General features: G+C 43.3%; 1 long non-coding RNA gene across 1 annotated transcript; it reads left to right on the top strand.

Moving 5' to 3' along the window:
- The first annotated feature begins 7,175 nt into the window (after positions 1–7,175).
- LOC116598059 lies at positions 7,176–25,537 on the top strand. Its single transcript, XR_004288943.1, has 3 exons — positions 7,176–7,343; positions 9,464–9,565; positions 25,224–25,537. It is a non-coding gene; the product is annotated as an uncharacterized LOC116598059 (long non-coding RNA).
- The last annotated feature ends 2,258 nt before the right edge of the window (positions 25,538–27,795 follow it).

Here is a 27,795-nt window from a genome sequence, read left to right as displayed (position 1 = left end):
TCCAAGTGTTATGCACTTTGCCTTTGGGTTCTAGGGGTGGGGAAACTGAGGCTTAGGTGAAGTAATTGGCTAACACTGGCAGCAGAGCTGGGACCAGAACTCTCTCACTGACTCTTTGGGGGGGGTCTCTGCTTTGTTAATCACGCTGCCCTGTGACCTGCACAACATTTGTATGGTGGGGAGAAAGCCTGCTCTGTCTCTCAAATTACAGCCCTTAGACAACTGCCTTTCCCACTCATATACGAGACTTTTCCGGCCCGTCGCTATGCTCAGAGAAATGGGATGCCAGGTCTAGCTGCCAAGTGAAACTCCACCTCTGCCACCCCTCCTCTGCCCCCTCTCCTCATCAGGAAGCCCACAACTAGACACGCTTCCTGACTTCTGGAAGCTCAGGTCTTAAGGTAGCCTGGCGGAATGCTTCCATGTGGCCATCAGCAAGCTGGTACCCTTCCCAGCCTCACTTCCGTCTTCAGTGAAACGAGGAGTTTGGGTCAAGACAGTGGTTCCCAAAGCTGGCTGCGTCTCTGAATCACACACCTGGGGATGGTTTGGATCCTGTCTCGTCCACAACAGACCCAGTGGCTCTAGCTCTTCTGGATTGAGGCCCAGGCATGTGTATGGTGGTTCGGACACACACTTTGTTAAGAAACCCTAGATAAGATGGTCTTAAGGTCTCCTCTCGGGTCTCCTGCTCTGTGGTTCCAGAGCCTCCTTCGCTCTTGGGCTGTGTTCCTTTGATGTCTCTCTCAAGGCCTAGCACCTGGTGGACCTATGCGTAGAAGGCAGGAGACCTGAGATCTCATCGCCACCAGGCCCATAACTCAGCTCCAACAGAGAGGCTTCCTCTTTTTGGACCTCAATTTCCCCATCCACCAGAACAATTTGTTGGGGGGGGGGATTGCTCTAGATTCATTTACCCAACAAGTATTTATTGAGCATCTATTCTAGGCTAAGATGTGCAGAGCACTGGGTCTGAGTATAACTCATGCAGAACGGTAACATCATAAGGGCGAGGGTGGGAAGGGCGCTTCTGCCTGGTTGCCCAGACTTCTAGGCATGGATGCCAGAGTACCTTGTTAGCACCTGCGTGATCGTCCCCTCGCCCAGACCCTGGCCCTGGCAGTGCCACCTGGTCTCCACAGCAACAAGCAAACCTGCTGGGCTCAGGAAGGAAATGGTATGCAAAATTGGTCAAAGAAAAATGAGTAGCTTTTATAGATAATCATGATAGCCAGTTCTGAACCATGAGACTAAACCATCTCGTTCAGACCAGCACGATTACAACCTGACTTTCCCAAGTGAACTCCCAAGTATGGCCATGACAGCACCTAGGAGCTGGGTAGAAATGCAGGATCCCGGCCTCCACCCCCAGGAGGCTGAGTCTGCTTCTTAAGAAAATCCCCAGCTGGGACGCCTGGGTGGCTCTGTTGGTTAAGCGGCTGCCTTTGGCTCAGGTCATGATCCCAGTGTCCTGGGATCGAGTCCCACATCGGGCTCCCTGCTGAGCAGGGAGCCTGCTTCTCCCTCTGCCTCTGCCTGCCACTCTGTCTGCCTGTGCTCACTCTCTCTGACAAATAAATAAATAAAATCTTTAAAAAAAAAATAGGAAGCTCCCTGGCTGACTGTATGTTAACATTTGAGAAGCACTAAACAAAAAGAAATCACCTCAGAAAACCCTTCATAAGAAATGTAGGTGAGACCTGGACGAGCAGAAGCCAGTGACTTTCCTCACGTGGATCATGACTGCATGTAGCGTGTTCTGGGATAGTGCAGAGCAGTGGTGTGAAGACATCCATTCTCGCCCATGTGGAACGTGTCAAGGTGATTTGTGAAGGGTTCCTCTGAAAGGATTAACGGATAAGAATGTTGTTGTTTTTAAAGAAAGTAAACATAATTAGGTGGGATTTTCCCTGTTAGACAGAAATAGTGTTACATGAGAATATTCAGGTCTGGAGGAAGTTTGACTGTGGCCCCACTACTTCCTGGACATGTCACTGGTATAGACTGAATTGTGTCTATCACACCCCCCCCCCCCCCGCCAGATTTACATGCTGACGCCTTCATTCAGTGTGACTGTATTTGGAAATGGATTCTCCCCCCCCACACACACTTGCCGCATGACCACAAAGGAAAGGCCATGTGAGAACAGAGACACAGAGCAACCATCTACAAGTCAAGGACAGAACTCTCACCAGAAACCAAACCCTTCCGGAACATCCGAACCTTGATCTTGGACTTCCCAGCCTCCACAACTGTGAGAAAATAATTTCTATCATGTGAGCCACATAGTCCGTGGTATTTGGTGTGGCAGCCTGAGTGGACAAAGAGAGCTGTCCTGGGAAAGATCCTCAGATTCCGGGTTCAGTAGCGGGGGCGGGGGGATACCACTGATGACCCTGTTAGGAGTGTTAACATGGAATATTGTGGAAATGTGCCAGCGCAATGCCTAGCCCTGACCAGCCTGAACAGCAAGTACAATGATAACGACTGTGGCCCTGGGACACAAAGTCACAGAAACACCAGTGGCACCAAGTAGACAACCCAGAAACATACCTTGGCATTTGTAATAAGTTCCAGGGGTCAGGAGAGGGACTATGTTTTTATTCACCACATGTCATTTTCCCCATGCCTACCATACATGTAGCACATAGCAGATGCTTCAAAATATCTGTTGAATGGGGCGCCTGGGTGGCTCAGTCGGTTGAGCGTGGGACTCTTGGTTTCAGCTCAGGTCATGATCTCAGCGTCAAGGGATGGAGCCCCACATCAGGCTCTGCCCTCAGTGCAGAGTCTGCTTAAGAATCTCTCCCTCCCCCCCTCCCCCACTCTCCCTAGATAAATAAATAAATCTTTATTATTTTTTTAAGGTTTTATTTTTTTATTTGACAGAAGGAGAAAGAGCATGCACAAGAAGGGGGGATTGGGAGAGAGAGAAGCAGGCTCCCCACTGAGCAGGGAGCCCAACTGTGGGCTCGATCCCAGGACCCTGGGATCATGACCTGAACCAAAGATAGACATTTAACCAACTGAGCCACCCAGGTGCCCCAATAAATAGATCTTTAAAAAAATATTTGTTGACTGCCTGAATTAGAATTTAATACATGCTAAAGAAGGATTCATGAATCAGTGGTGAAAGAAAAGACCCTTCTTCAAAGGATGCTGGAAAAAATTGCTGACTTGGAAAAAAACAATTCAATTTTATCATTTCATCCCATAAAGGGGCTTTCAAACATTTTGTGACCATGACCCACAGTAAGAATGACGTGAGTCCTGATTATTCTAAAGTGGTATTTGCTAAGGTCAGAGAACAGACTATGTTTTATCTAAATCTCTTAGCTTGATTTACAACTTTTAAATATGAGATCTCCGGGTTAGGGTCTTGCATTTACACTCTTGCCCCGGGTCTGTTTCTGTCAAGGGCAAGCCAGGCTGAACAGATGGATAATGAACCCTCCTCCCCAGGATAGGATCGGGTGTGAGGACACATACACACCATTGTAGCTGCAGCTCCCACTGACACTTGACCCAAAACTCTTTGCCTCTTTGATAGGAATGGTGAGGAAATGAAAAACTGTCATTTCGAAGCAAACATTGATCCATCTTCATTCTAGAAAAGTCTCTTTCGGGGACTTTTAGTTATGCAAATGTAGAGCAGAGCTCCTCTTCTGAAATGGAGCCACCCGTGACCCATGGCCCAGGAGCTCCATTCCCCTGGTAGAAGCAAGGCAGTAGCCCATGTTGGAGGCAGAAATTCGTCTTCTGACGCTGTTTCCTTTCCTAAAAATCTGATATAAGATACACTTTTACAATAATAGTTAATGAACAATTATCATGTGCCAGATACTAAGTGAAGCACTTTATGTGGATTATCTCATTCGATCTTCATAATGCATAATATATGATTTTTATAAAGGATTTTTAGGGGCACCTGGGTGGCTCAACCATTAAGTGTCTGCCTTCGGCTCAGGTCATGATCCCAGAGTCCTGGGATCAAGTCCCACTTCACACTCCCTGCTCAGCAGGGGAGGCTGCTTCTCCCTCTCCTACTCCCCCTGCTTGTGTTCCCTCTCTCTTCTCTCTCTGTCAAATGAATAAATAAAGACATCTTTAGAAAATTAAAATTAGAAAAGGATTTTATTTACTGGAGAGAGAACACACACGTGCGAGCTGAAGCAGGGTAGAGGGAGCAGCAGAGGGAGAGGAAGAAGCAGACTCCCTGCTGAACAGGGAGCCTGACAGGGGGCCTCTATCCCAGGACCCTGAGATTGTAACCTAAGCTGAGGGCAGGTGCTTAACCGACTGAGACACCCAGACACCCCTATAATTTTTATCCTATAACTGGGGAAACTGAGGTTCAGAGTTTAAGTAACTTATACAGAGGTCTTGCAAACAGCAAGTGGCCGTGCTGGGATTTAAACCTACGACTGACTCCAGAGCCTATGTCCATCTCTGTCATCCTCTGGAATTCTTCCGGGTCATTAACGATGCCCTAACATGGAGAGCCCAGACTAGAAGGCCATGCTCAAGATTGACTCAGACTGGAGCAGAGCAGGAGAAGCCATGAGCTTCTGTGAAGTGTGTGCCGACTGCGGCCGTCCTTGCTGACTTTTGGGGAGACTTGCTTCTCCAGCCTGGAAGGAATGGGTAGAACCACTTCACAAATACGGCACACAGATGCAACAGATAGGAAGGGGCCAAAGCCCTTTCTTCCTCTGGGTCAGGCCAGGGAGAGCCAGGTGACCACATCAAGTTCAGAGGGACAACGTTGGGGAAGGCTTTAATGCGATGCTGAGACAGAGAGCCAGACCTTCTCTCAGAAGCATATGGCCCACTGGACAGAGGCCTCTGGCCAGAGTGAACTGCTGAGGTAAGCCATGTTGGAGAGCTGGAGGAAATCGGAGAAGAGCCCCTACCGGCAGTCTGCTGCCCCATCCTGGATAGGGCTGTCCCTTGGTGCAGGCTGGGGCTTGACACAGAGTGAAGACCCGCAGATTCCTCATGGAAGGATGTCCTTGTCCTTTTGGCCATGAAAGCAGGTAGGACTCAAGAGAAATTTTTGTGGATTTAGCTTGCTTCTTGCTTTGGAAGTGTGGTTGACGCGCAATGTTACGTTAGTTTCAGGTGTGCAGCATAGCACAGCCTTCTTTTATTTAAACCTTTCCAACGTTGTTAGCAGAGCACGAATGCTGCATGTGTGCCTCCCAGGCATGCCCCTTGCTCTTCCGGAGACTCCGGGTGGGGGCTCTCCCACCTCTCCACCAAGTCAGTAACCCTGCCTGGAGCCCCGGCTCAGGGCGTACCCTTCTACTGATGCTCCTTCACCTTAAGTTTAAGCTACTGGCTCATATTTAGCTTTTTTCTTTCTTTCTTTTTATAAGTAGGCTCCACATTCGGTGTGGAGCCCAACACGGGATCCAAACTCATAACCCTGAGACAAAGAGCTGAGATGAAATCAAGAGTCAGAGGCTTAACTGACTGAGCCACCCAGGTGCCCCATGCCAGATCTTTTTCATACAAACTTCTGTCGGGCCACTTCTTCCCAGCCTAGGTTTCTAGTACGCATGCAACTGATTAAAAGTAAAACAAGGGATGCCTGGGTGGCTCAGTTGGTTGAGTGGCTGCCTTCGGCTCAGGTCGTGATCCCGGCGTCCTGGGATTGAGTCCCACACCTGCTTCTCCCTCTGCCTCTGCCTGCCGCTCTGTCTGCCTGTGCTCACTCTCTCTGACAGATAAATAAAATCTTTAAAAAAAAATGAGAGTAAGGCAAAATTTAGTGCAGATCGTTCCCACCTTTAGTTTTGTTTGATTCTGGTCTGCTGAAATAATGTCAGTGTTTTCTTCTATCACCTTTTGTAAGAATCTCCTTCCTTTCTATCTTTATATCATCTGCAGAACTGATGAGCACTGATTACTTTGCAGTTAATGAAAAATGACTGCAGAAACTCATTCGTAGTGATAGAAAATGGGAAATGGGGCAAAACAGAGCCTTGTGGTGTGTTGCCATGAGAGGGGTTCTCAAAGTGTGGTCTGGGAATCCTAGGGTTCCCTGAGACCCTCTCAGAGGGTCTGTGAGATGAAAACTACTTTCAAAATAATGCTAGAAATGTATTTTTCGCTCTCGTTTTATTGCGCACAAATCTTGGAGTTATCTGGAGGCTACGCGATGTGTGAGATTGCAATGAATCAGGCAGAAACCGTTATAAGATACTAGTTGTCTATCATATGATCTCCCTGATATGAGGAAGTGGAGAGGCAATGTGAGGGGCTTGGAGGGTAGGAAAACAATAAATGAAACAAGATGGGATCGGGAGGGAGACAAACCATAAGAGACTCTTTTTTTTTTCCCCCCATAAGAGACTCTTTTTTTTTTTTAATTAATTTATTTATTTGACAGACAGATCACAAGCAGGCAGAGAGGCAGACAGAGAGACAGAGAGGGAGAGAGGAGGAAGCAGGCTCTGCTGAGCAGAGAGCCCGATGTGGGACTCGATCCCAGGACCCTGAGATCATGACCTGAGCCGAAGGCAGAGGCTCTAACCACTGAGCCACCCAGGCACCCCCTCCATAAGAGACTCTTAATGTCACAAAACAAACTGAGGGGTCCGGGCGGGGGAGAGGGGTAGGGAGAAGGTAGTGGGGTTATGGACATTGGGGAGGGTATGTGCTATGGTGAGTGCTGTGAAGTGTGTAAACCTGGCTATTCACAGACCTGTACCCCTGGGGCTAATAATACATTATATGTTTATTAAAAATTTTTTTTAATTAAAAAAAAAGAAACAAAACTTAAAAAAAAAAAAGAAATTAGTTGTCTTCTGTGAGCCAGATGTTAACGGGATTTGCAAAAATATAAACCAGAGCCATGCTATCTCCACTTTTTTTTTCTTTTCGAGAAGTTATTTTTCATTAAAAAGAAAAAAGGTCATGTAACATTTTTTATTAATTTTAATTTCTATTACAATAAGTGTTCATAGAGATGACCTACGTAAACAAAAGTTTTCTTGAGGGTCCTCAACAGTTCTTGAGAGTATAAAGGGATCTGGAGACCATCAGTGTTAAGAACCACAACATTAGAGAGAGAGTCTCTGGGCTGATACCCAGCCCTTACTCTGTGGGTTGTCATAAATAATGTGAAAATTCTTTTCAGAATGTTCCGAGCACCTTTCTTCTAAGGCAAAGGCAACGTAGCAGGGCTGACACTAGAGACTGAAGAACCCAGGGTTCTAATTCTGGCTCCATCACTAACTAGTGGTGTGATCCCGGGTAAACCTCTCCACGTCTCTAGAGACCAGATTCCACAGGTCTTCACTGTAAAAGGGAGGGGCTTTAGAGGATTGGCCTCTAAGGTAAATGTTCAATTTCTTTTTTTGTTTGTTTTTTTAAGATTTATTTATTTATTTGACAGATAGAAATCACAAGTAGGCAGAGAGGCAGGCAGAAAGAGAGGAGGAAGCAGGCCCCCTGCCAAGCAGAGAGCCCGATGCGGGGCTTGATCCCAGGACCCTGGGACGATGACCCGAGCCAAAGGCAGAGGCTTTAACCCACTGAGCCACCCAGGCGCCCCAAATGTTCAGTTTCTTAATGACTAAAAGCACTTTTACAAAGCACTTTGGGGGAGGAAGGAAGGGGAGGAATTTGTTCTTTATTTTACCCACAGAGAAGTTTAGGTTGGAAGATGTGAAGAGAAAGAAATGCTCAAGGACACGCCCTGAGGCAGCATCAGACGCAGGAACTGAAGCCAGGGTCCTTGTCTTCTGCCTATGATTTGATCTACTCAGTGAATAATATGAATAATAATAGTATTTTCATGGGTAGAGCATGTAAAAATAAATTCTTATTGTGAAACAATTCCAAACTTTGAAAAGTTGGACAGATAGAACAAAGAACTTCCACAGGTTTCATGACTATGGTAGCCAGCCCCCAGTATGGCCTCCCCGTAATCTCTGCCTCTGGATACCCATGGCCTTGGGGAGTCCCTACCTCCATTCAGCAGTGCTGATCTGTGGGACCCAGAGGACATTAGGTCAGTATGTTGAAATGATAGTGCGTGACTTTGAGACTTTGTCATAGTCTCAATAACGTCAATGTTGTCCATGTTGCTCTTAGATGGCCTTGGGGGATGCCCCCCCATAATGTTTCAAGGACATTCAAGCATCCCTGTGGAGAGTCATATATGTTGCAGAACTGAAGCATCATGCCAATAAGCAGCACTAATTTGCATTGGGTTGGAAGGAAAAGGCTCGATTATGATGGAGGCTCAGAGTTGACAGAGCCCTGGGGTAAATTAGTGCTGGCCTGGCCACCTAAAAGAAAACAGCATCTAGTGGTCTTTTCTAAAAGGTATAGACTGAAAAGCACTAGCCAGACCCCTAGCAAACCAAGTGCCATGGGTTATGTTGATTTGCTTTAGCAAAGAATTCATACCTGGTACTGTAGCTGCAATGGGAAAACCACCAAGTTTTGGATACTCCATGTTATTCTCCAAGGCCCATCAGACTTTTGACAGATGAATAGGTGATTGGAGTGGAGATAGGGTAGGAACAACCACCCCTGTATCTTTCAAGACCTCATTGGTGGCATTAATCTTTTCGGTGCTTCCACAAATGTTATACTGGCTTTAGTTTACCATTTTAGTATGTGAACACAGTTCCAGTGACTTCCAGTTGGCTCTTTCTTTCATCATAGTCTTTACGCTGTGGGTCAGAGGACCAATGTAGGGAGTCTACCAGTTGTCAAGTGTATCTACTCAGATACCTACTCAGCAATGGATACCCACCTATATGTTCTGGAGCTGAGGAAATACTAATGGGATGGTTCTGGGAACCACTGGGCTTGCTGTGAGATGGAGCCAAGCCAAAACTTGGCAAAGATCACCTGACTTCCATTAGCCTGCACTGACAGGGAACAACAGCAGCATTTTGAGTCTCCAGGGATTAGCATCAGTTTGGAGCCACAGTTCACTAATCTCCCAACAATCTGGTTATGTTCTGTTCCTAATGCATAGTTACCTGGCAAGTGGCTTTAGGGGAAAGGGTAGAAGGAAGATTGACAGTAGGACTTTTTGGCAGTAGAGTAAGGTCCTTCCTCAAGTGGTCCCAGTCGTCCCTTCATTCCAAGGGCTCCAATCTAAGAACTGGTTGAAGGACCCTTACTCTGTTATCAGGAGTCAGACTTGTGTTCACACAATGGCAGTCTTTTCACGTATACAAACCAAGTAAGACTTCAGTAGATTTCCTAGGCATTTCTGTCCTAGGGACACTGTGAGCACCTAGCCACGCCAAAGCTCGGCAGGCCCAGCCACTCTGAGGCCTGCTTTGGCTCTGCTGCCCATTATAGTAGTTGACTTTGTCTCAGTTATTAAAGGCCTGCTCTTGACTCTCAACCCTCTGGCATCCCACTATCCCTGTTGCATCAGTTCAGGGAGCCCACTTTGATGATGGTGTTTCCCATTATGCTTTGCTTTTAGAGCCCTGCAATGATGCCAGTGTTCTTCCCACTAATGCATTTCTCCGGTGAAGGCAGTGTCCTTTGGACCCTACCAAGGAACATCATGAGGCGGTTTTACCTTGTAAGTCTATTCTCGCATTCTGGATACCTTTCTCTTCCATATCAGAAGTTCTGACATCTCAGACTCACTTAGCGCAAATCCTCTGTGGGTTTAACAGCAAACTATTCGGAGCCATTCCCACTCAACCTGAACAACTACATTACATTCAGAATCTCTGCTCAGTGCCCTCATATTAATGCATTCAGCCCAGTCCAAAACTATATTCCTTCCAGCCTGACCCAACACTTTAGGATCTACTCTCATACTATTCCCTGGGTTTCTGTCAATATAAATTGGCATTTGAGGGGTCTTGATCAAAGGTAAAGAGAATTATTGTTTGTACCACTTGTGTAACTTTACAGCAAACCTGAAATTTTGTCAAAACAAAAAGTGAAACAACACACAAACTGACAGAGTCTCAATATTCTTGTGGTATGTGTGGTATTTTCTCCTGGGTCACCCTGCGGCCTGCTGTTACTTGAGTCTAGTTGCAGATCTGAAAGAAGTGGTAGGGTTACATTCCTGGGAGAATCAGCAGTCTCCTGCAAGGCAACTGCCTTGGGGAGACCGTTACACTTTTTCAGATAAAGAAGGATGGACTGTACCTTCCCTGCTGAAGGAAGGTCAGTAGCGTGTAGTTTGAGGTTTCCAACATTATCAGAATCTGTCCTTATGTCCCCTGAGATTCAGGGTCTTACTCCTTCCCAGTCAATGTCTTATTTTTGACATGAGATCCTATCTGGTTATTAATTCAATATTTATTGGAATTCAGTTCCCTGTAAGTAGAAATTAAGGTTTGAGATATGAGAAGTCTTGATCCTAAGGCTATAAGAGATAAGAGTTTCTTTTAGGGTAGTCAAAGACATTTTTTGGTCCCTTTCCCATATCTTAAGCTGGAATTTAAAGCCCTAAGCTTGTCATTGTCTTTCTCCAAACTCTCTAGCATACTTAGAAGCAACCAGCAAGGCTCATTATGCTACTATTTCTATCAAAATATTTTATGGCAGCAAATATTTCATCACCCAAAGGCTTGCCTTTGGTAAGCAATTATCATAGTTGCCTGCAGGTTAGAATTTAAGGGACTATTTTTTCCACTGAATGCCATGGAATACCAATATCCCCTTGACCACTGGCAATAATCATTAATGCATTTATTATTTTTAAATATTTTATTTTTAAGTAATTTCTACACCCAGTGTGGGACTTGAACTCATGACCAGGAGATCAAGAGTCACATGCTCTTCTGTCTGAGCCAGCCAGGTGCCCCAGTGATTAATGCATTTAAATTTAATCAGATCAAAGAACCAATTCCAGATTCCCTGTCTTTAAGATTCTGTTTCCCTGAGACCATAGCCAGTACCAATAAGCATCTCAGACAGAGAAGCAGAACCACCGTGAATTATAAGATACGGAGTTTCTGTCAGAATCAGACCTTCCACAGTTGTGGAAGGAGCTGGGGAAGTGAAGGACTAGCAGAGAAGTCAAGAGGATCAGAATAGGAGTTACCAACAACCCCATCTAGGTGGCATGGGCCCATGTTGAGAAAGCTCGTGAAGCCCTCACCACTGTGGGCCCCTTGCCAAGTCCCTGGAGGTGGGCCTGGGGCCACTGCTGGTCAGCTGGGTCACCAGTTGGGAAGAATTTCTGTACACTAATCAGAGCAAGGCAAGGACAAGCTTGAGCTCACTGACACTTACATTTGCAACTCTCACCACATCTAACCACAATGACCTTCAGGGAAAAATACTTGCTGCTTCATTTCTGCCTTGCCAATCTCATGAGCGTTCCGCTTTTGACCTACTCTAACCTGAAACCATCTGGGGGAGGGGTTTCTGGCAAAGAGAATTCCAGCTTAACCAAGTTCTCACAGTACAAACCACCACTGCCATGTGTAATGTGCGAATCTGGCCTGGATCCTGGTTTGGAAGGCAAACAGCCCCTGAAAGGCGTTTTGGGGAAATTGGGATGATTTTTAGATGAACTAGCTGTTAGGTAATTTAAAAAGATTAATGTTAATTCTGATGCTTGAAAAGTATTATGGTTATGTAAAAGAATGTCATTTTTTAGGAGTTAGGCACTTATATAGTCAAGTGTGAAGTTTCAAATGGTTTAACATTTATTTATCTGGGGTTTTTTTCCTTATTATGTGAACATGGCAAAATGTTAACAGTTGTTGAATCTGTGTGACAGATCTGCAGATGTTTCAACTTCTGCATTTGAAATTTTGAGTAATGAAATAATAGGGAAAATAAAAGATTTCTCTTGATTATGACCTGCTCTAGAAGCCTTTTGTGCCTGCCTCTTCTCTCCATGTATGTCTACCCTGTTGCTCTCCAGGCATCCCCAGCTCTGAGGCATTTGCATTGCCTACCCTTCAATTTCTTGTTTTCTGCTCTCTCTCCCTTCTAAAATTTGAAGTCCTTAAAGGACACAAACTCCTCTCACCTTGAACTTGCCAACGCTTATTTCTGTACCTGATTCAGAATAGGTGCTCCTTTAATCCCTGTTTAGTCAAGAACAGAAGTCTAATGGAGGAAGTTTCTTCAGGGATATCACCAAGTTTAAGGTTCACGTGAATATAAGGAGAGCAAGGTTTCGGATTTTCAAAATTTTTGTTTCAAATTACAAAACTAGCACATGCAAATTAGTGTAGAATCAAAGTGAAAAACAAAATTGGTATCTCACTCCTATCGTATACATACTCCTTCCTGTGGAGTGAAGAACTTAGGACATCTCTTTCCAGAACTATTTCTTCTTCCTTCTTCTCCTTCTTCTTCTTTTTGATTAAGTAGGCCCCACATCCAGCATGGAGCCCAACAAGAGGCTCGAACTTACAGCTCTGAGATCAGGACCCAAGCGTAGATCAAGAGTGGGGCGCTCAACCGACTGGGCCACCCAGCACCTCGAGAACTATTTCTATGCAATTAAACACACACATACACACACACACACACACACACCCCAAATGTTTGGTGATTTCTTTTTAACTGAAAAATATATCATGGAGTTTTCCACACTGGTGTATCAATAGATCCACATCATTCTTTTTTTTAAATTAAAGGTTTTATTTATTTATTTGAGAGAGAGAGAATGGGCAGGGAAGGATCCTGAGGTAATGACCTGAACTAAAGGTAGATGCCTAACCAACTGAGCCACCCAGGTGCCCAAGATTATATATTTCAATAATGTGTAAACATGATCTCTACTTGATATAGTCATTTGACAATAGGAAACACTAAAAGACAATCTAAAAAGTTAACACAAAGTAAATGCCAAATACCATGTAAAAAGTTGAAAGATGAAGATATAAACATTTAGTATTTAAAAGGTAGCATTCTTTTTTTTAAAAAAAGATTTATTTATTTGACAGAGAGAGATCATAAGTAGGCAGAGAGGCAGAGAGAGAGAGAGAGAGAGAGAGAGAGGAGAAAGCAGGTTCCTTGCTGAGCAGAGAGCCCAATGTGGGACTTGATCTCAGGACCTCAAGATCATGACTTGAGCTGAAGGCAGAGGCTTTTTTTTTTTTTTTTAAAGATTTTATTTATTTATTTGACAGAGAGAAAGATCACAAGTAGGCAAAGAGGCAGGCAGAGAGAGAGAGGAGGAAGCATGATCCCCGGGATCATGACCTGAGCCGAAGGCAGAGGCTTAATCCACTGAGCCACCCAGGTGCCCCAAGGCAGAGGCTTTAAACCACTAAGCCACCCAGGCGCCCAAAAGGTAGAATTCTTAAAATAAAAAAAAAATTAATTTATCTATTTATTTGAGAAAGAGAGTAGGCAGGGAAAAGGGCAGAGAGAGAGGGAGAAGCAGACTCCCCGCTGAGCAGGGAGCCCGATGTGGGGCTTGATCCCAGGACCCAGGGATTAGGACCTGAGGCAAAGGTAGCTGCCCAACTGACTGAGCCACTCAGGCATCCCTAAATGAAAATTTTAAACACGCAAAGCATTTCCTGCCTTGTCTAGTAATTTTTTTGTGTTTTTTGTTTAATGAAAGATAATCCAGGTATAAAAGATATTTCTTTCTTTCTTTTTATTAACATATAATGTATTATTTGACCCGGAGGTACAGGTCTGTGAATCATCAGGCTTACACAATTCACAGCACTCACCATAACACATACCTTCCCCAATGTCCATAACCCAGCCATCCTATCCCTCCCCACCGACCCCCCAGCAACCCTCATTTTGTTTCCTGAGATTAGGAGTCTCTTATGGTCTGTCTCCCTCCTGATCCCATCTTGTTTCATTTTTTTCCCTCCCTACCCACCTCAACCCCCCACCCTGCCTCTCACATTCCTCATATCAGAGAGATCATATGATAATTGTCTTTCTCTGACTGACTTATTTTGCTTAGCATAATACCCTCTAGTGCCAACCATATCGTTGCAAATGGCAAGATTTTTGGGGTTTTTGATGGCTGCGTAGTATTCCATTGTATACATACACCACATCTTCTTTATCCAGTCATCTGTTGATGGACGTCTAGGCTCATTCCACAGTCTGGCTATTGTGGACATTGCTGCTATAAACATTCGGGTGCATGGGCCCCTTTGGATCGCTTTGTTTGTATCTTTAGGGTAAATATCCAGTAGTGCAATTGCTGGCTCATAGGGTAGCTCTATTTTCAACTTTTTGAGGAACCTTCATGCTGTTTTTCCAGAGTGGCTGCACCAGCTTGCATTCCCACCAACAGTGTAGGAGGGTTCCCCTTTCTCCGCATCCTCGCCAACTTCTGTCGTTTCCTGGCTTGTTAATTTTAACCATTCTGACTGGCATGAGGTGGTATCTCACTCTGGTTTTGATTTGTATTTCCCTGATGCCGAGTGATGTTGAGGATTTTTTCACATGTCTGTTGGCCCTCTTGGTCTTCTTTACAGAAATATCTGTTCATGTCTTCTGCCCATTTCTTGATTGGATTATTTGTTCTTTGGGTGTTGAGTTAGGTAAGTTTTTTATAGATTTCGGATACTAGCCCTTTATCTGATAAGAAGATATTTCTTATATTTGCACTGATGTTGGTTGAATTGCTAAAAATACATCCAAGAGCATCTTTAAGTTAGGCTTTAGCATACATGTTGCTTCAGACAAGCTCATTTTCCTTTATAACGATTTGGTTTTAGTGTTGAAATTGGTATTACTTTTGCAAGTTCAGCTCTTAGATCAGTTTCTGATTTCGTGTCAGTGTCGTCTATAATATTCTCCTCTCCTTTCTTCGCATTTCTTCTGTGGAAGTATTTACAAATGACTATAACCCATAGCAAATATTTAAATGTTAAAAAACCACCAGTGCACCAGTGAACATTGTTGAGTAGTATTCAAATTATGGAACACTCAGATTTCCTGGCACTACACAGAATCCCAGATTCAAACGGCCAATTTAAGGACTTACCTTTGCCTACAAAGCTTGTTATTTCTTGAATCACCACTCACTGGATTTCTGTAAATTATGCCTCTAAGTTTATTTATACTTATTTTATTTACAACAATACTTGCTGTTAGCAGCAGAGCCACGAACACACACTAGTAGCATGGGAGCAAAGAGAAATTGACATGGATAGGTTCTTGCTGTGTTCTCGAATAGGTAAATACCATGCGGATAGTACAGCCCGGTTTAACAGATTCTGTGCTAAAGACTAAAAGTACATCATGGTTTTGTTGACTGTGACAGTCTGAGTGGAACACAAGGTGGGAATGAGAGATTCAGAAGGAAATAAGATTGAATAGTGAGAGCGGTGAGGGCTCTCAGGAAGGAAAGGGAGCTACAGGGCAAAAACCGTGCTTGTTTCTGTGCATGAGAAAAGGACCAGGAAAGCGGGGGTGCCAGCAGGGAGCCCTGATGGACTTTGAAACATCTTCTGGTAGGATTTCATCAGCACTCACTTGGGTAACTTTCTCTGGTCACTGGGAAACCTGCGGGACTTTCTCCTCCAAGATGAATGGGGCCCAGACACTTGCCGCTTTCGCTTGTTCCTGGGGTCATGGCTGTGTGAGATCTACGCTGGCGGCTTCCGGGCACTCCAACTATGTTAATTTAGTGGGAAGCTCTCACATTTATCGGTTTCACTCTTGGATCATGGTTTTCTATGCTCTCTATTTTGTTCCTAAAATAGGCCAGAAGTAAAGTCCCTTCCTTCGTAGAGTCCCTTACTTGCCATTTTATCCTGACTTGTACCCATAGTGCAAGGCTGAGCTCTTCTTACTCCCTCCATGACTGGATGTGTCAAATCCCTTTTTTTGTCCAGGTTACTAGTTTCATGAAGGAACTGCTCCTCTACCGGCCACGCTCATTCGAATGTGGTGGTTAAAGAAATCCACATGCTCACCATGAACTACGGTGTAGCCCATGTAAAAATGATGTGGGTGGGGCATCTGGGCGGCTCAGTGGGCTAAGTCGGCAATGTTGTCTGAGCCGCTGCCTTCGGCTCAAGCCTGCTTCTCCCTCTGACCCTTTCCGCCACTCGTGCTTGCTCTCTTTATGACAAATAAATAAAATCTTTAAAATATATATATATATACATTTAATCTTATCACAATATATAGGTTTACAATAATGATAAATGTGCACTTATTACACTGCTTTTTTTTCTTTTAAGATTTTGTTTATTTATTTGACAGACAGAGATCACAGGTAGGCGGAGAGGCAGGCAGAGAGAGAAGGGGAAGCAGGCTCCCTGCTGAGCAGAGAGCCTGATGTGGGGCTCGATCCCAGGACCCTGGAATCATGATCTGAGCCCAAGGCAGAGGCTTTAACCCACTGAGTCACCCAGGCGCCCCATACACTGCTTTTTCTAATAGCAAAACTGTGAAACCTTTAGTATACCCCTATCACAGAAAACTGGTACACTGTTTATTTTCACGATCACTCATTATTATTATTATTACTATTTTTAAAGATTGTATTTTTTAAAGTAATCTCTACACCCCACACGGGGCTCAGACTCACAACCCTGAGATCTAGAGTTGCATGTTCTCCGGACTGAGCCAGCGAGGCACCCCAACCACTCAGTATTACTTAAAACATATAAGAAAGTGTTTCAAAAAATTATGGAATCCCTTATAATATCGAGAATCTCTGGGAGTTTCTATTTCTTATTCTGGAATCCCAAAGATTGGCCGTAAGTTGATTTTTGAAGCTGGTCACGGGCACATAGCAGGTCATACTACTATTGTACCTGTTGTCACACACATGTTTCAATTTTTCCATAATGAGTAAAACGAAACTGGATCATGCCACATTCCTGCCCAAACTTCTTCGATGGCTTTCCAGTGCCCATAGAATAAAAGGCAACTATGGGATCATTCCTTTAAAGCTTGGATGGATTTCACCCTTCCACCTCTTCCGCCCCAGTGCATCTCACTCTCTTATTACTTTCCAGCAACACTTGCCTTCTCTCAGTTCCTCAAACTCCCCAGACACTTTTCCTGACTCAAGCCCACGCTGCTGAGAATAGTTTTCCTGTCATTTCCTGGGCAAACTCCTACTCATCTTTAAATGGGAGTTCCTCTTGGAGGCCTTTCTTAGACCAGCCTCCTTCCCCCTTCCCACCACCAAACCTAAATTAAAGATCTCACACAATTCTCTCCCAGTGCTTCCCACAGTTTGTAGTTACACTCATGCACCTAACTGGGTTCGTGACGATCACCCTCACTACATGGTAAAGGCAGACAGTGCGTCTTTTTCTCACCCCTGTTTTGCCGGCCTCAAGCACAATGCTTGGTACAAAATAGCCCCACAGTAAACACTAGTTTAAACAATCTCAGCTGTCAAGGGAGGTAGCTATTAGAGCAGTTAGGAAATAAATTAAAATTCTTCTTAGTGAATTTATGACAGCTCTCAGTGATCACCAATTTTTTTGTATTGCTCACAAACCTATCCTAGAATCTCACCCAAGATCGACCCTGGGCTTGCTACTTGTTGTTTCTGGAGGCTACCTTTCTTCCCAGTAGCTCTCATTAGTAAATCTAAAAGTGATTCACCAGGGTTGGCGATGGAAGGAGAGTAAGCATAGGAGATGTAAGAGACAGAGCAACCAATTGCAATTTGCCTAAAATTTCAAATCGGACCCTGGTCCCAAGATTTAGGGGTTATTTGTTTGTTTGTTCCATATTACTGCACTTTATTGCTTTCCTTGTATCAAGATTTAGTTTTTGGTGCAAATGTAAGAGAGGACTTCACTACACTCTGCAGACATTAAAAACACAGCAACAGGGGGCGCCTGGGTGGCTCATTCAGTTAAGCATCTGACTTTTGACCTCTGCTCAGGTCTTCATCTCAGGGTTGTGAGTTCAAGCCCTGTGTCAGGCTCCACACTTGGCATGGAGCCTATTTAAACAAACAAACAAACAAATAAATACAACAATGGAATATTATGAAAAACTTTATACCAATAAAAATTTAAGAACTTAGGTGAAATACAGTCCTTGAAAGACACAAATGATCACAACTGACTTAAAAAGAAATGAAATACCTGAATAGTCCTAGATCAATTAAATAAATTGGATTGGAAATGAAAAATGTCCCCTTAGGCCCAGGATGGCTTCACTGTTAACAAAATATTAGCAAACTGAATTCAGTAATATGTAAAAAGGATAACATGGCATTCCCAAGTGGGTTTATCCTAGGAACACGAGATTGGTTTAACATTTGAAAATCAATTAATGTAATTCATCATGGTAACAGAATAAAGGAGAAAAACCATATGATTATTTCAATAGATACAGAAAAGGTATTTGGCCAAATTCAAAACCAGTGTATAACAACAACAACGAAACTCTCACTAAGATTTCTGTTGTTCAAGATTCACCTTGTTTATGGCCTAACTTCCATGCTTTTCATGGTGTACCAAGGTTCTCCCCCACAACCAATCCTGAAAGAGTCAACACTCAACCTTAAACAAATATTTGAGCGCCTCTAATGGGCTAGACAATGTTCTAGGAGCTAAGGATATGGTTATGAACAGATGAAGTCCCTGCCTTGTAGAGTTTGTGTTCTTTGAAATAGGTGTGATTTCCGGGGGGACTCCTTCCTCTTTCCCCCTACCCATGTCACTTATGATAAATGTGTATGTGTGTCTGTCTTCAAAACTTCTCTTTCCCATTTCTCCATAATTTCTCACAGATTGTAGAATAAATAATGGCTATGCTACAGCTCTTTCAGTGCCCTAGGAGGTAGATTATCTGGGCACTAGGGTCTTGGACTCCTTTAAAATACACATTTTAAAGGCTTATTTATTATCTTTCCCACATCTTGGACTTCAATTCACATTTAACTCTATTCTCCTTAGAAAAGCACTAAATAGGAGAGGCATGGTTTTCTCTTTGTCACTTGTAAATCGGCACCATATGCCCAAGTGCTAAATTAATAATTGTCTTCTTGCTCTAAACATTTTTTTTTTTAAAAAAAACAGCCTTATGTAAATATGATTCACATACCATTTAAAGTGTTCCTCTATTTAAAGGGTATAATTTAGTGTTTTTAAACTATATGTACAAACCCGTGAAATCATCACAACAATCTAATTTTAGAACATTTTTGTGCTGCCTTAAAGAAATCCCATAGCCATTCACAATCAGTCTTAAATGCTTTTAAAGTGTCTTTATCACTGTCATTAGCTGGTTTTCTCACGCCTCAGTCTAGTGCACCTCTCCTTCCCTAGGTTCAGCCTGGTGCGCACAGTCCCAAAGTCCCTATCTTTGAACTTGACCTTCTTCTGTATTCTTCTCTCTGCCCTTAGGACTGTGGGGGTGTTACCTCCACAATATCCTTCCCACCCTCTCCGCCTTGAGCAGCAGTGTGCACGGCTGGGACTCCAGCTCCTGCAGAGGGGAACTCCCGACTACATTGCACTTGACATCCTCCTTGCTTACTCTACTTTTCAGTTCATTGAGGCATTTTTTAAGATTTTACTTATTTATTTGACAGAGAGAGAGAGAGCACAAATAGGCAGAGCAGCAGACAGAGGGAGAGGGAGAAGCAGGCTCTCCACTGAGCAGGGAGCCCAATGCGAGGCTCAATCCCAGGACCCTGAGATCATGACCTGAGCCGAAGGCAGAAGCTTTACCAACTGAGCCACCCAGCACCCAATTTCCTTTATTCTTTAAGCCAGTTTGAGTTGGATTTTTTTGTTAAACTGAAATGGGACCCTACTTAGGATTCACTTATTATTCTTTAACAGCTTTATTGTGATATAATTTACATATATATAATCCATCTATTTAAAGTATACATACAAATCAGTGGTTTTTCGTGTATTGACAGAGTTGTGCAACCATCACCAAAATCAATTTTAAAATATTTTCATCACGACACCTGAGTGGCTTAGTTGATTAAGTGGCTGCCTGCGGCTTGGGTCGTGATCCCAGGGCCCAGGGATCGAGTCCCGCATGGGGCTTCCTGCTCAGTGGAAAGCCTGCTTCTCCCTCTCCCTCTGCCTGCTACTCCCCCTGCTTGTGCTCTCTCTCTTTCCCTGTCAAATAAATAAATAAAATCTTAAAAAAAAAACTTTAAAAATATTTTCAGCAATATAAAATAAAATAAAATTTAAATTTAAAAAAATAAATATTTTCATCATCCCCCAGAGAAACCCTGTACCCATAAACAGTCAGTCAGTCTCCATTTCTCCTCATATGGGACTTCGGCCTTCTAGAACTGTAAGATACTAAATTTTTAAAATATATTTTGTTTTTAAATAATCTCTACAACCAATGTGGGGCTCGAACTCACAACCCCGAGATCAAGAGTCACACGCTCCACTGACTGAGCCAGCCAGGTGCCTCAATAAACTGGTATTGTTTTAAGCCACTAAGTTTGTGGTAATTTAATTATGGCAGCAATAAGAAATGAATAAACGAGTGCTTATTAGACATTTGTATATCTTCTTTGGAGAAATGTTTATTCGAAATGCCTGTTTGTCAATTGGCTTATTAATCTTTTCATTGTTGAGTTGTAAGAGTTCTTAATATAATCTGGGTACAAGTCTGCCTTTTTAAATTTTTTTTAAGATTTGATTAATTTGAGAGAGAGAGCAAGAGTGAGCACAAGCAGGGGAAGGAGCAGAGGGAGAGGGAGAAGCAGACTCCTGGCTGACAGACATGGGGCCAGATATGGGGCTCGATCCCAGGACCCTGGGAGCATGACCTGAGCCAAAGGCAGACATTTAACCGACTGAGACACCCAGGCACCCCTGGCTAAAACTCTCTTATCAGATATATGATTTGTAAATATTTCCCCACATTCTGTAGGTTGTCTTCACTTTCTTGGTCATGTTCTTTGAAGCACAAAAATATTTAATTTTGATGAAGTCCAATTTACCCATTTTTCTTTTGTTGTTTGTGCTTTTGGTGTCATATTTAAGAAGGCTTTGTCTAACCTAAGGTCACGAAGATGTGCTCCTATGTTTCTTCTAAGGATTTTATAGTTTTATCTTTCATAATTAGATCCATGATCCCATTTAGTCAATTTTTAAAAAAGATTTTATTTATTCATTTGACAGACAGAGATCACAGGTAGGCAGAGAGACAGGCAGTGAGTGGTGCGGGGAGCAGGTTCTCTGAGCAGAGAGCCCGATGATGCGGGGCTCTATCCCAGGACCCTGGGTTCATGACCTGAACTGAAGCCAGAGGCTTAATCCACTGAGCCACCCAGGCGCTCCCCCTCCCAATTTAGTCAATTTTGTGCATGGTATGAGGAAGGGGTCTGGCTTCATTCTTTTGCAAGTGGATATCCACCTCACCCAGCACCATTTATTGAAAAGACCAATCCCTTCCCCCCAACTTTGAATTGTCTTAGCGCCTTTGCTGAAAATCAATAGACCATAAGTGTAACAATTTATTTTGGGACTCTCCAATCTCTTCTACCAGTATATCTGTTCTCACGCCAGTCCTGCATGTCTCGACTTCTGCAGCCCCTTATTATTTTTGAATAATGTTTTTATTATAAAGACAACATATTATCATTATAGAACATTAGAGGAAAAGGGGAAGAAGAAGGAAAAATTGCCAACGATTCCAATACAGCAAAATAACCTTGTTAATGAGTTAGTATATTTTATCCCTTCCTTGTTTCCCTGTTTTTGGATTTTATTTTTTAACACACTGAGATTATAACATATATACAATATAGTATTTTGCTCTTTTTACTTAACATTGCAATAGAAGCATTTCCCGTGTTCCTAGAAACTTTACAAAACATCTTTTCTAATGGCTTGCATTAAGGTTCTGCTGTGGGAATATACTGAAATTTATTTAACCAATCTCTTCTTTTTTGACACCTAAGTTGTTTCCGTTTTGAGACTTAGAAAGAACACTGCATCTTTGTGAATAAATTTTTGTATCTATTTTGGATGATATTCTTGGGACAATTAAACAGGAACAAAATTGGTACACATCACCGGATGGTTCCTCTGAGTGTAGCATCAGTCTATCTCCAGCAGAGCAAAGGATGAGACCTCCCCTGCCCCCCCGCCCCCCCCCTCCGCATTCATTGTTTGCCAGCTCTGGATATTCTTCTTCTTTTTTTCTTTTCTTTTTTTAACTTTGCAAGTTTGATAGATAAAAAATGGGTAACTGGTTTTTAAAATTTGCATTTCTTTTGTTATTAGTGAACTTGAACATTTTCCCACGTGTCTTTTAGCCCTGTATATTTCCTCTTTTGTGAACCGTTCAAGTTCATTTATTTTTCAGTGGGGTTCTTGACGAATTCTGACTGATTACTCTGGATTCTGGCTTTCCTATCAGTAACTAACTCTTAACACACCTGGGTCGTTTGTTCAGAACATCCAGAAAGGGGCTTTCTGAATAAAGAGGATATTAAAGAATATATAGATATCTGGAAAGGGGCTCTTGTTCGGAAAGTGGAAGGCTAGAGAAAGGGGATCAGAGTAAAAATACCCCATTTCTGAAAGGGATATTAGCCATCTCGGATCAGCTCTAATAGCCAGAAAAGTTGACAAATGTAGCCCTAAGCAAATCACTAAGGTATTGAGAATTTTCATCTTAAAAATCTCCAAGTTTAAGGGACACCTGGCCCGCTCCATCAGTGGATCATGTGGCTCTTGATTTTGGGGTCGTGAGCTCAAGCCCCACGTTGAGTGTAGAGATTGCTTAAATAAATAAACTTTAAAAAATCTCCAAGTTTAAGTTCCCAGTGTGTTCCATATAACTTTGAACTTAAGCTTCTCAAGGCTGTGATAAAGATCTAAGTGGTCTTATATGGGAACAGACCTTCAAGGGGGTAGGATAGGGACATAGCAAAAGTGATGGGAAGCCATTATCTATTTACGTCCAACACAGGAAGATAAAGTCTAAACTTAAGCTGCCTTAGGACAGCTGTGGGGTAGTATCAATAAGGAATAGCCAACTGTCAGAGGTGGGAGTCTGGGCAACAGATGATTGTAAAAAAATCAGTACACACCTCTTTGGTTACTTTGTAGGAGGAATTTGATAATGTCTTGATAACTCTTAGTCTGTAATAGGCATGTCCCAATAGAGAATGAGATGGGCTAACTGATGTGAATTCCAGCTGGCACAGAAGGTGACATAAGGTGCAAATGTCTGATCTCATAGGGCCATGACATCATCACATCTTCTAGCCATATCTGAATTAGACAAGCCCATTAACATGCAGGGATTCTGGGTAGGAGTGGGAATCCCACAGAAGTCACACTACAGGGATGAAGGTATGTGGGGGAATACCAGACCGGAACCTGACATTTCATATTGCATCCTTGGCAGGACCTTTTCAAAGAAACAAGAACCGAAATGTAGCTTGAACCGGCATGCAAAGCAGGCCGCTATTTCAGTCTGAATCATGAGCCGGGGCCACAGCGGGCCATCTGAAACTGAGGGGCAAAAGCAAACTGAACACCAAGGCATGAATGCATATAATAAAGATTTAAAACTGTCCAGGCAACTGGACAGTTCCAAGCGTTAGCTAGGCTGGGAATTGGGCCAGGAAGCAGAATTTTATAGCATTTTCTTTCTGGCTAGAGCCATGCCAACAGTGATATTCTAGCCCTCCCACTCCACCCCCACCCTGGGATTCCTGCAGTCCCCTGGACCGTCCCAGGACCAGAGGACCACAGGTTCTCTTAGGCGGCTTCCCGGTATACTGCAATGTTGTCATGTCACCTGCCACTCTGCTCCTCCCCCGCCCTACAGTCCCTCCCCTCTGCAGCCCTGCCAAGCTGCCAAGGAGCTGGCATTGCCCAGACCCAGAGGGCAAAAGTGTGGCTGAGGTGGCCAGCCACGTCATCTGTAACCAGAGTGCTTATGTTCTCTGCAGTCCTGTGATGAAAGGACCTGCCAATGATCCTCAAGTCTGTTCTGCTTTCTTTGGCCTTCCAGAGTGAATAGCTGTCTTGAAAACAGAGTAAAGAAAGCTCTGATGGGAAAATATTTTCAGGCTTCCTTCTCCCCTGCTTTGTGTGTGTGTGTGTGTGTGTGTGTGTGCTAGGTCATCTTCCTCCCTTCCATCACACTCTTGTGTATCGCCCTTCTGGAAAGCCTTTCTGAACCCCAAGACCCACTCCTTTCGGCTCTGGTTCATCTCTGCTGTGATCGCCAAACAAGAATTTTCATTCAGGTCCCAGTCAGGGTTTCTCCTAACCAGAGAAACTGAAGGAGTGTTTAGAGAAAGTAAATAGAGTTTACCATTAGCTTAAGTCACACTCAGCTCTTCCTGTGCGTAGCAGGCACCGAATGTGTTTAACTTAATTGAAATCACATGCAAAACACCACTGCCCTTGAGAGCCAAGGCAACTTTAATTTTTAAATGTCCATGCACAGATAATGATTAAAATCTGAGGATCTTGATTTAGACAGACGTAATGAAATCTAGGCTTTACCATTTACGAATTGTAACCATGGCCAAGTCACTGCATTTCTCTGAACTGCCTTATTTTCTAAAAGGAAGACATGAATAACGTGCCTATAGGGCTTTCAAGAAGATTAAATGTGATCCTCTATGTAAATGAGCTCCTTGTTCATGCTCATGGACAGTTAAGTGATAGCAGCTTCATTCTGTGCCGTCGTATCTTCAATGTGCTCACTCTCCATGCCTCTGCTTTTTGACCTATGAGGGTGGGGCCAGGATGTACCCCCTGAGGCAGTGTAGTTGTCCCGCTGATTGATCCTATATGCATCATCCCAAGAGAGCTCAAAGGCAGTCTCATGGTATTTGGGACAGACTTGGGAGAAGGGCCTGAATGGTTGGATTTGAGACAGAGAATGAGTATCTGCATAATGAACAAGTTCACTACATCACGCCGTGTTGCCTAGTTGTGAAGTTTTAGGAAACTTGTTCATTTGTTTGTTTATTTCCACTAACATTTATTGAACCTCTATTATGTCTGAAGCTCCAGTGTTGAAAGACACACAAATTCTCTTACCACCTAAGCTTACAGCTTACTGATTTAACCTAAAAGAAATAAGGAGACAATTTAATTAGTATTCATTGAAAAACCATTTGACTCAGCTATGTAAAGGAACACTGTGTTCTATTAAGCAGAACCAGAACCTCCAAAGCTTAGTTCTTAGAAGACAGTATCTGGAGAGGAAGAACTGGCTGACCAGAGTCCTGGTCTGTCCCAGGTTCCCTTCCCCTCAGGGTTCCTCTCTTCACTGTTCCCTCGCTAATCCTCTAGTCCAAACATAGATTTTAAAAAATCTTTTGTTTGTAGATGAAACGGGATGGAGTCCTCCACTCAAGATTTTACTGCGTATTAAGGGAGAACCAAAGGATATCACTGGAAACAATGGGAAGCAATGGTAGGACTTGGGAAACTGACCATACCTACTAGAGCTGATCATAATCATATGAGCATGCGATGACCCCACGAAGCTGTTCCTAAGAACACACCCAGTGGGCAGTTTTTTGGGTATGTCTGCTCTCTAAAACCATATGCTAGGGTGTTAATAACAGAACTATCTGTAATAGCCAAATAACAGAAACAACTTAAATGGCCACGAGCAATAAAATTGACAGGTTAGAGTATCCTCACACAATGGAATTCTTCTTACACAGCACAAAAATGGGCAAAGCACAACCTTACGCAACAAATGAGTGGACCTCAGCAACACACTGTTGCGTGAGGAAATCCAGATGCAGAAGGGGGTACACGGTGTGATTCCAATCATCAAAAGCTCCCCAAATAGGCAACACTAATCGATGGTGTTTGAAGTCAAGATAATAACTGTCTTTGGAGCTAGTGGCTAGAAGGCGCACAGGGACTCCAGGGGCACTGGTGATATTCTGTTTCTTCGCTTTGGATGTTGGTTACATGAATTCATCAAGATATACACTTACGATGTGTGTACTATTCTGTATGTACACTGTACTTCAACAAAATGTTTTTTAGAAAATAGTATAGAAGGCTCTGCCCTCCTGATTGCCCTATTGCTAACTCACTCAGGAGCTTGGTTTGAATCTGCTATCGCCCACTCTCGGACTGGACAAGTGCCCAAGCCCTTTGCATGCGTTCCTGATTTCCCAAGCCTTTGAACCCTAGTTGGGAGCAGATGTGGCCTTATTTCCCACCACAGACGAGCTAAAGTCTAGACAGTCTTGTCCCCTTGGTGGCTTAGCTTACCATTTCCCTGGACCATTTCCCTGGGTCTCCCAGCCAGTTCCTGAGTCCCAGCTGAAAGATATTCCAGACTCCAGAAAACTGGTAGGACTATGTTAAATTATTCAGTGAACAGACAGATTTTTGGGGTGAGATCCCAGCCTCTATATTTAAGAGTGGCCATGCCCCCAATATAAACCCAATAATAAAATAATATTTTAACAAAACAGGGCACCTGGGTGGCTCAGTCGTTAAGTATCTGTCTTTGGCTCAAGTCATGATCCTAGGGCCCTAGGATCGAGTCCCGCATCGGTCTCCCTGCTCAGTGGGGATCCTGCTTCTCCTTCTCCCTCTGTCCCTCCCCACAGCATCGCGCACGCACGTGCTCGCTTGCTCTCTCTCTCTCTCATTCTCTCTCAAATAAATAAATAAAAGCTTTTTAAAAAAGAAATATTAAAAGATGTTCTTCAGCTTTTAAAAAATAATACTTTAACAAAAGAATAATTATTCTGGGGGCACCTGGGTGGCTCAGTGGGTTAAAGCCTCTGCCTTTGGCTCAGGTCATGATCCCAGGGTCCTGGGATAGAGCCCCACATCGAGCTCTCTGCTCAGCAGGGAGCCTGCTTCCTCCTCTCTCTCTCTGCCTGTCTCTATGTCTACTTGTAATCTCTGTCAAATAAAATAAATAAAAAATCTTTTAAAAAAAAGAATAATTATTCTGTTCATTCCAAAGTGAATTAAAATATAAGCTGCATGAGAGCAGGTATTTAGTTTTATTCACTGCTTTATTTTATTTTATTCACAACTGCTGTAGTCCCAGCACCTAGAACAGTCCCTGGCACATAACAGGCATGAAATAACATAACAGGCATGAAATAACTGTTTATAAAGAAAAGCAGCATAGCACAGAGGATACGAGTGTGTGTTCTAGAATGAGATTGCTGAGGTTCAAATCCCAGTTCTGCTGCTTACTAGCTAGGAGATGTTGGGCAAACTATTTAATCTCTCCAGGCCTCAGTTTCCTCATTTGTAAAATGGAAATAGTGCTAGTATCTTCCTCTTAGGCTTACTGTGAAGTTTGAAGGACACATGTAAAGATAATGTATGGGATGGTTTGGTGGACATTATGCTGCAAGTGGGCTTGTCTTATCTACACAGAAAAATTGAGGCCTTCTGGCTATCTGTGTGACATCCAGTCGAATAAGTAATAAAAAGAAACATTTTTTCATGTGTCTGTTGGCCATTTGTATATTTTCTTTGGAGAAGTGTCTGTTCATGTCTTCTGCCCATTTTTTGATGTGATTATCTGTTTTGTGTGTGTTGAGTTTGAGGACTTCCTTATAGATCTTAAATATCACCCCTTGTTCTGTAGTGGCATTTGCTAATATCTTGTCCCATTCCATGGGTTGCCTCTTTGTTTTGTTGACTGTTTCCTTGACTGTGCAGAAGCTTTCGATCTTGATGAAGTCCCAAAAGTTCATTATTGATTTTGTTTCCTTTGCCTTTGGAGACATGTCTTGAAAGAAGTTGCTGTGGCCGATGTCGAAGAGGTTACTGCTTATGTTTTCCTCTAGGATTTTGACAGATTCCTGCCTCACATTGAGGTCTTTTATGCATTTTGAGTTTATTTTTGTGTGTGTGTGTGTGTGTGTGTCAGCTATATACTTTTATTTATTTATTTTTTTTT

The sequence above is a fragment of the Mustela erminea genome, chromosome 9 (assembly GCF_009829155.1).
Source record: "Mustela erminea isolate mMusErm1 chromosome 9, mMusErm1.Pri, whole genome shotgun sequence".
NCBI lineage: Eukaryota > Metazoa > Chordata > Mammalia > Carnivora > Mustelidae > Mustela > Mustela erminea.
The sequence above is the reverse complement of the archived record's forward strand: the minus strand, read 5'-3'. Positions and strand labels throughout refer to the sequence as shown.